The following is an 8,201-nucleotide window of genomic DNA, read 5'->3' as shown; positions in this document are numbered from 1 at the left end:
AGAGCCGTGGTGGTCTTCAATGGTCAACGACCCCCTTTTATACATATCACCAGGACAGAAATGTGTAGGCGTTCAACGAACCCTCACTCACCAATCAGCATCTCCTTTATCACTATAAAACCAATCCACGACTGATCACAAAACTCCAACTCCCGAATTACGTCATTCTCAGTCACTGAGTATTCCATTCACAAAAAAATTGCCAGTCATTTAGGCACATCCGATAGGTGTATTTGCATTTAGGTCATTGAACGACTAGGGGTGGGGGTGGCGGGGGAGGGGAAAGAGGGCAGGAAGAGACATAGCAAACGATTAATGAAATGTAAGGGAGATCGACCCAAGTCATTAATAATATTTAGACCTCCCCATTGTCTTTTATCCCTCCAAGATCTCCCGAATCTTTTTTTTTTTGATGAATAAACTCAAAGGGTAGGGTATTCACTCATTAGAGGCGACATCTACTGCAAAAAGTGCTGCATTGCAGAAAAAAAGGACTTCGGTTGGCATACATGCTTTCTCAACTTTGCATCTTAGCAATGATCCCAGGAGGCGATCTGCAGAGAATCCCCTTTTTGAACCTTAATTATCCGAGAGACGCACTGTCTCCTCTCCGCGCTGAGTCTTGCCGAAGGAGGGGGGAGGAATATATTAAATTCACATGCCTTGACATGTTCATACCTTTACTATGGTGTATAGCCTAAACTTTCTCATAATTACTCGGAATTGGGACTAAGGATGCTTCAGGATCCTACCACCATGGCATGGAGGAATGCGGGGGAATGTCTGTTTAAAAGAGCCTGACCAATCAGATCTCCTTCCGATGTGTCAGATCACAAATCCCAACAGCTCCAGCCAAAATGAACGAGGATGGGAAACTCTTGTCTGAAAGCCCTGGGCTGGGAAAGGCTGGTTTGGATTCAAGTTGCTGAAGAAGTCGACTCTGGCTGGCAGATGTCCCTTCTCTAGTTCCGGAATCTAATCTAATCTTGGAAATAAGAAAGGTTTCAGCAAGGACCGACCGAGTAAGGAGACGTAGGCTCGGGCTGCCTGTACACATTTTATTGAGGCCTCGTTTGCTAACACTGGATTTTGGAGGGGGTGCAAAAGGCTGGGTCGCCTGAGAATCTCCGCGTTTGGCCCTAGAGATGGTCCCTTGCAAACGCGTGTGGATAAATGGGAGAGGTTTATTTTTCAGCTCAGGGGAATTGTCCGCTCCTCATTTAACCCCTTGCCGCAGCGTCTTTTCAACCTATTCAGCCGATGCCAGGTTCTTGATGTTCTGTGCAAACGCATCCAAGCACCAAACGGCAGATAACCGGAGGCCGTTGGTTCGTAATCCCGTTCAGTGTCAATCCCTTTGGAGGACCTGGGTTCAAATCACCAAGTGTTTCCAGCCTCCAAGGGCATCCCCCTCATTGCGCCCGTCAGATCGGGAGACCGACACACCGGGAAGGCAACGCGCAGGACAAAGTAGTGAGCAATTAATGGCTTCTCTCCTGACAGTAGACATTTATTTGAAGACAGGCAACAACCAAAAGACAACTGGGAGAACACGGATGTGAAAAGCAAATTCAATCTCCCCAACTAGGAGCTCTCGAGATAGATCGGACTTAATTGACCCCCCCACCCAAAAAAAATGTTTCCAATCTTGTGCCCAGGGGGAGTTACGTAGAGAATCCAAAACACTATTAATATGAGTATTAATTGCTTCAATAATTTATTGGATTTTAATGTTTGTAAGATGCCCAGAATACAAAAATAAATAAAATATCCGAAACGTGCCGGGTTGGGGAAGGCTACCGTAACCCTGCCAAGTCTTCACAAAGCGCCCCAAAGTCAGGATTCGATTCCGTTTTAGGAAGGCTGGTTTGGGATCCACCCTTGCTGTGGGATGGAAGCCATTACGTTTTACTTTTTGAAAAGCTTCGGGGTAAGGGAGGAGGAGGAGGAGGAGGAGGAGGAGGAGGAGGAGGAGGAGGAGGAGGAGGAGGAGGAGGAGGAGGAGGAGGAGGAGGAGACCCACCCGTAACCGATCCAACGGGATAGCCTCAGCCCTTCGTCTGCTGATGGAGGGCAAAGATGAGAGAGAGACGTTATCTTCATCTTAGCTGGGAAAGCGACATAAGGAGGATCCTAGTGCTCCCGCAGGTGATTGATTGGGGGCTTTCCCCGTCCCACCTGTCTAAAGCTCTGGGATTGGGAGAGCCTGGACAGTCACGGCTGCATGTCTGGGATTTAGTGTAATTCACTTCTCGGTGCCAAGCGCCACGGCTGAATCGATTGTCTTAATGGGGAATTGCATTGGCAAGGGCTGGGCTGGCAGCAGCGACCGCTCGCTCTTCCGCGCTCTCTCTCGCTCGCTCGCTCTCGCTCTCTCTCTCGGAGTCTCTGCTACAGGAGTCCCGGGCAGGTTCTCCCCTGCCCTCCCACCGGCCCCTCCCAATCTGCCCTCCCCCCTTCTGTTCCTGGGTTGAAGTGGCCACGTTCCACCCGGCAGATCTCCAGCTGCTTCGCTAAGCCCCTGGCTTTCGGAGTGAAAAGAGCGGCATCCGCCGAGGAGGTGGAAAAGCTTCTCGTGGAGAGCTACAAGGGCCCAATCCATCACTCTTTAAAGGGCTCTTAGTCATTGTTCTAGCAGCTGCGGAGTCGTGTCTGGCGCTCGGACACCTGCTCCATCCAGGATGTTTGGATTTCATAAGAGAGTACCGCTGGGACCAAAAAAAGAAAAAAAAGATGTGGAAAGATGTGCACTTCCCTAAGAGGTGTTGACTCAGGAAACGGCTCTATTTCGCCTGTGAGCGGGTGTTTGTGCTTGCAAGCGCGCCCTGTCCTAAGGCTGTAAGTCCGGCTTCCTCGTTAGCCCCCACTGGACAGAGGAGAGACCGGAGGAGCGGGAAGGGGATGGCGAGGGGGGCGGGTAGAGTCTAGAGAAAATGGTCTCAGGCGGGAAGAAAATCAACCCGGCAAGTTCTTTGCTTCTAACACTGAAGCGCGAAGCCTTGGAGGTCTCTTCCACCCGCGGGAAATCCTCGCGAGCCCTAAGGGAAAACCTATCTTTCTGTTACTTCCTTTTGTCGGAAGAGAAAAGGCACAGGAGGTCCCAGGGGCTGCACTCCGCCACGTTACAAAGTGGGGAAACTCCGCCGAGCGAGATTCTTCCTCCTGAGCTGGACCGGTCGGCCAGCCCGGGCAGCCGAAGGTGGGAAATTTGGAGGATCTTCTGAGCAGCCCAGAGGGCGGGACATGCGAGAGACGCCACTAAACAGACACACACACACACACACACACACACACACACACACTCCCCCTCGGCTGCTTCCCGAGCGACAGGCGGACTGGGTGGGCAAAGCTCCCTCGAGGGGTAAAAACGCTTCTCTGCTGCCTTTCCCCTAATTCAGCGTTTCCCAACCTTAGGAACTTGAAGATGCGTGGACTTCAACTCCCAGAATTCCCCAGCCAGCATAGCTGGCTGGGGAATTCTGGGAGCTGAAGTCCACGCATCTTCAAGTTCCTAAGGTTGGAAAACGCTGCCCTAATTGACAGGAGAGGCGAAGTGGTTTTATTCCGACAGCTCGAAGGCATTCCTTTGATGGGGTTCTGGACCTGGCCCCGTCTGAAACGGCCAGAGCCTCAGCTAAGCTAACGAGGGAAGGGAAGTAATTAGCTAAGTGGTTTCGCGCGCCGCGAGAGGAATGGCGAGGCGCTCGGCCCTTCTCCGGTTCGCTGGCAGCTCTGCCTTTTTCAACTTGCGGGGACTTCATTTGGAACAAGCGGGCATTGCGCGTTAGGTTGCAATTCCATATTCGTATTTATTCTGGAAAAACCCCATTCGGTGCAGCCGGAATTCTCTGGCGCTTCTGGTTAGCCGGTTGCGACTGCGTTTGGCCGCAAGAGCCAGTACACTAATTTGAAAGTAAATTGCATTGGATTATAGACTGGCTGCTTCTAAGATCTCGCTGCCTAGTCCGAGGCATACTCTCTCAAAGAGTCTAATGGAGTTGGACGCCTATAATACATCTGAAATAATAACAATAACAATAGTTCCGATTAAACAAAGTTGCGTGTGAATAAATCTGCATAGGACTGAGTGTATCGTACAGCTAAGGCTTTAAAAGGTTAAAATGAAATCAGCACATTTGGAGACGACACATATTTACAAAAATCCACTGTCACAAGTCCGGGGGAAATTACTGGGAATCTCTCTGGTGTAGTTGGCCAGGTGGGGCTGCTCTCAGCCCAATTTCCCTCAAAAGGCTACTTCCATGGAAGCCACCCTGCGGAGTTGAACGAAAAGTGGAATATACATTCAACAAGCAAATACGGACCTCTTCGTTCTGAGAGGGCCAGTAAAGCAGATGCAGGTAATTTCACCTGAGCAGTTTCTAGAAAGGCAACATGGTTGTGCTTTTAAAGACTGTGCCACAAATAAGAAAGCAGCAGGTTAAGATTTGTCATAGATGAGCTGAGTTTCTTGAAGTTGCCCACCAGAGGCAAAAAAGAACAAGAGTTCCCTAGCTGAATTCATGTGATGAACAGACAGACAAATAGAGTGGATGGATGGATAGATGGATGGATGATATGACAAATGGATGGAAGATGGCAGGCAGGCAGGCAGGGTGTGAGAGAGAGAAGAGAGAGAGGCAGAGACAGAGAGATACCAATTTTTTGTGGCTTATCGTCTTAGGTGAATTTATGGAAACTCGGGGTAGTCATGTAGAATTTAAGGAACTTTTAATGCCATAAGTCATATTCCTCTCCTAAACTGTTCTAGTATCACTGAAACTTAGATCAAAACTCACTGCAGTGCATAAAATGATCCTGCCAGCACTATAGTAATACATCAGGAATGAAATAGCTTTTACATTGTTGCAGCACTTGCCCGGTGATTTTATCAATATCCAGAATAGAAATGCCTATCTGGCCAGATGGCAGCTGTCTAGGTATACCGCAGAATTTCACATTTTGATTGTTCATTTGATTGGAGTTATTCAATGCTATTTTGTTTTCTTTCTGTTACAGAAAGTGTCTAGCTAGCAGCACATCTAATATATTTAATATATCTATATATCCATACCGACATCTATCATCTAATCGTGTAAACTACTATATATTGTGTACTGTAACATAATATTTATTTGTTAAATTTATATGTTGCCCATCTCAAAATAATGGATAATAAGAATTTCCAGTAAATCCAAAAGGTGGGATAATAACTGGATTTGCATGGAAGGTTAAACTCCTGGAGTTTATATCGCTTCATAATTAAATCATTAAAGGAGAGCCAGGAAGGGAGAAGAAAGTCAGGTAGATTTTATAATAACCAGCCAGCCTGATGCTGAAAAGAACTGTGGTACATTCATTAAACCAAGATGCAATTGAGTTGAACTAAGGAAAGCTGCAAGGTGTCTCCCCCCACCCCCACCCCCCAATGAAATGCAAGACATTATTTCAGTTCCATTGATAAGATTTAAGAGCACCATCTAATCATTTGAACAGAAAAGAGACACACTGTGACTTTTGAGAGTTTCATGCTATATTTCTCTGGACAGATTAAGCACATTTGCCAAGATCGCTGGGACAAATGTAAATATTCTTTCATTTAGATTTTTTTCTTTGAAATCTGGATATTGAGTACCTCTGGTTTCTTGCAACTCAATTGGGCAAACCTGCATATGTCCATTTAGAAGTATATTTCAAGGAAGCATGTGGCCTCAGGTAAGCCTAGGGTAGGAGTTTACGCCCACAATGGAGAAAGCTCATTTAGCCAAGTAAACAAATTTAACTGAGTAAACAAATAGAACTGACTTACCCAAAACTTAGAATAAATTCTCAGATTCTCTCCCTAGTTAGGTCTCCAGTTAACCAATTTGATGATGAGACCCATTGGTATAGCAAGCAATTATCTCTTTAGATGTAGGACAACTGCACAAAGGACATATTGTTTGTAAAATAGTCCCAATTCTATGAATCACTGAAAACTCAGAATATTAAGTAGATTTTTGGGTATTTGCAGAATCATTTCCATGCCACTTCTACTTCACAGAGGCTGCCCTATCAGTATTCAAAGAAGTATGCATATATGCACACACAGGGCAAATGTGCATGGCCTTTTCACTTTTGAATCTTGATGTACATTAGGAATTAGTGAAATGCTTGCTCTTTGTCTATGTCACATCTCTCTCTCTCTCTCTCTCTCTCTCTCTCTCTCTCTCTCTCTCTCTCTCTCTCTCTCTCTCTCTCTCTCTCTCTCTCTGCCAACATTTCCTTTTTCCAGAAATCCTAATAAAAACTGGGGAAATAAGGGGAAACTGATTTTTCCAGTAGGGAGAAGTCCCAAATGTTTATCCCATTCAGAGAAATTAGCCAGCTTGGAACCTTGGGTAAACCTTACATGCATGCCTGACATTATCTGAAAGGGTATGTATCTGTAAACAAAATCTGTATGGAGGCAGTATCTTCATTAGCTTAAATCAGGGCTTTCAAACTGCCAGGGGGGGGGGCCCATGGGCCGGATGTGTCATGCCAAAACCACGCCCACCCCATTTCCATCAATGGAAAACATCACATGATGTTACAAGTTTGACACCCCTAGCTTAAATGATCTAAGCATGGCAATGTAACATGGTGTAGTCCAGATGTGATGGAACTGCAACTTTCACAATCCTCAGGCAGAAGATTAATTTGCAAATATGGGATTTGGAATCGCAAATAACTATATTAGCAGTTTGAACAGAGAGATCTCAAAAAAAAGCGACCTTAGAATCTGGCTTCCCCATTGACTATGCAGGTCAGAAGGGCGCAAAAGTTGATCACATTACCCCTGGACACTACAACGTCATAAATATGACCCAGTTGCCAAGCATCTGAATTTTGATCATGTGACCATGGAGCTGCTGCAAAAGTCGTAAGTGTGAAAAACTTAAGTCACTTTTTTTAGTGACATTATACCTTTGAACAGTCACTACACGAACTGTTGTATGTTGAGGACTCCCTCTATGCGGTTATGGAAGTATTCAAACAGAAAATGAATGCTCATTATCAAAGTTTTGCTTCTGGATTTAATCTCTTCAGTTCTTCATCAGTTTGCAGATAGTATATGAATTTTTTTAACTGTTTAATAAAAATAGTGTAGTACAATATGGAAATATGGGAAAGTGGCTTACCTAGCTATGATGGGCCATTGGAATAAATCCATAAATAGTAAAAGATTAATATTTTCTATTTAGATCAATTAAAAAGCAGTAAGCAAGCATTCAAATTCTTAAAAATTCTCATTAGTGTAGGGGAAATTCTAATCTAGAGTAACAATTAGTCATTATGAAGCAGTAATAGTAAACGAAGTGAACATGCAATGAACACTTCAGAGCATCATTTTCCTTCCTTTTTTATTTTACATGAAATTGGGTATTTGTCTTCCCTAAATTTAGCTGAGGAATTCAAATAAGCAATATTTACTGAAATGCATTTCCCCTTTTTTCTTCAACTTCCATGCAGCTTTATATACATATATCTATATATCTATAATCTACATATCTCTCTCTGTGTGTATATATATAGATACACACACATATACATACACATATAGATACACACACACATACAGTTTACAAGCTTAGCAGTAGCCTTCATTCTATGTATATGCCTGCTTATTAGGGCTTTCACACACACACCCCAAGCGGCATTATTACAAAGTCAGCTTAATTGCCCCCAACAATCTGGGTCCTCATTTTACCTACCTCGGAAGGATGGAAGGCTGAGTCAACCTTGAGCCTTTTGGGATGCGAACCTGCACTAATTGCAGGCAGCTGGTGTTACTTAAGGAGGCATTAGCCCACTGCTCCACTCATATGTCTTGAGTGTTTTTTTGATGCACCCTGTTGAATCTCCCAAATCATAAACTGCTTCAGGGGAATGCCATTCAGATTAAAGATGAAGAAACAGATTTTAAAATGCATGGTGCAATTTAAAATGATTTCTTGAAAAGCAGCAAACATTTGTCCCTGTGGCCTCATTTGAACTCACAAAAGAAAATGTAATTAACAACTATGATTAAATTAGTCAGGAAATAACACGCAACCCACACATGCCGATCCCACTTTAGCTGCCTAAAGCTCTATCTTCACATTTGCAGAAAGAGACGTCAAAAGCCCAAAGAAGTGAAGTTGTTAGGAACTCTCTAGATTTCAAAATCACTGTCGAGA

This window comes from Vipera berus, assembly GCF_964194415.1.
Source record: "Vipera berus genome assembly, chromosome: 1".
Classification (NCBI taxonomy): Eukaryota; Metazoa; Chordata; class Lepidosauria; order Squamata; family Viperidae; genus Vipera; species Vipera berus.
This window is presented reverse-complemented; position numbering follows the sequence as displayed.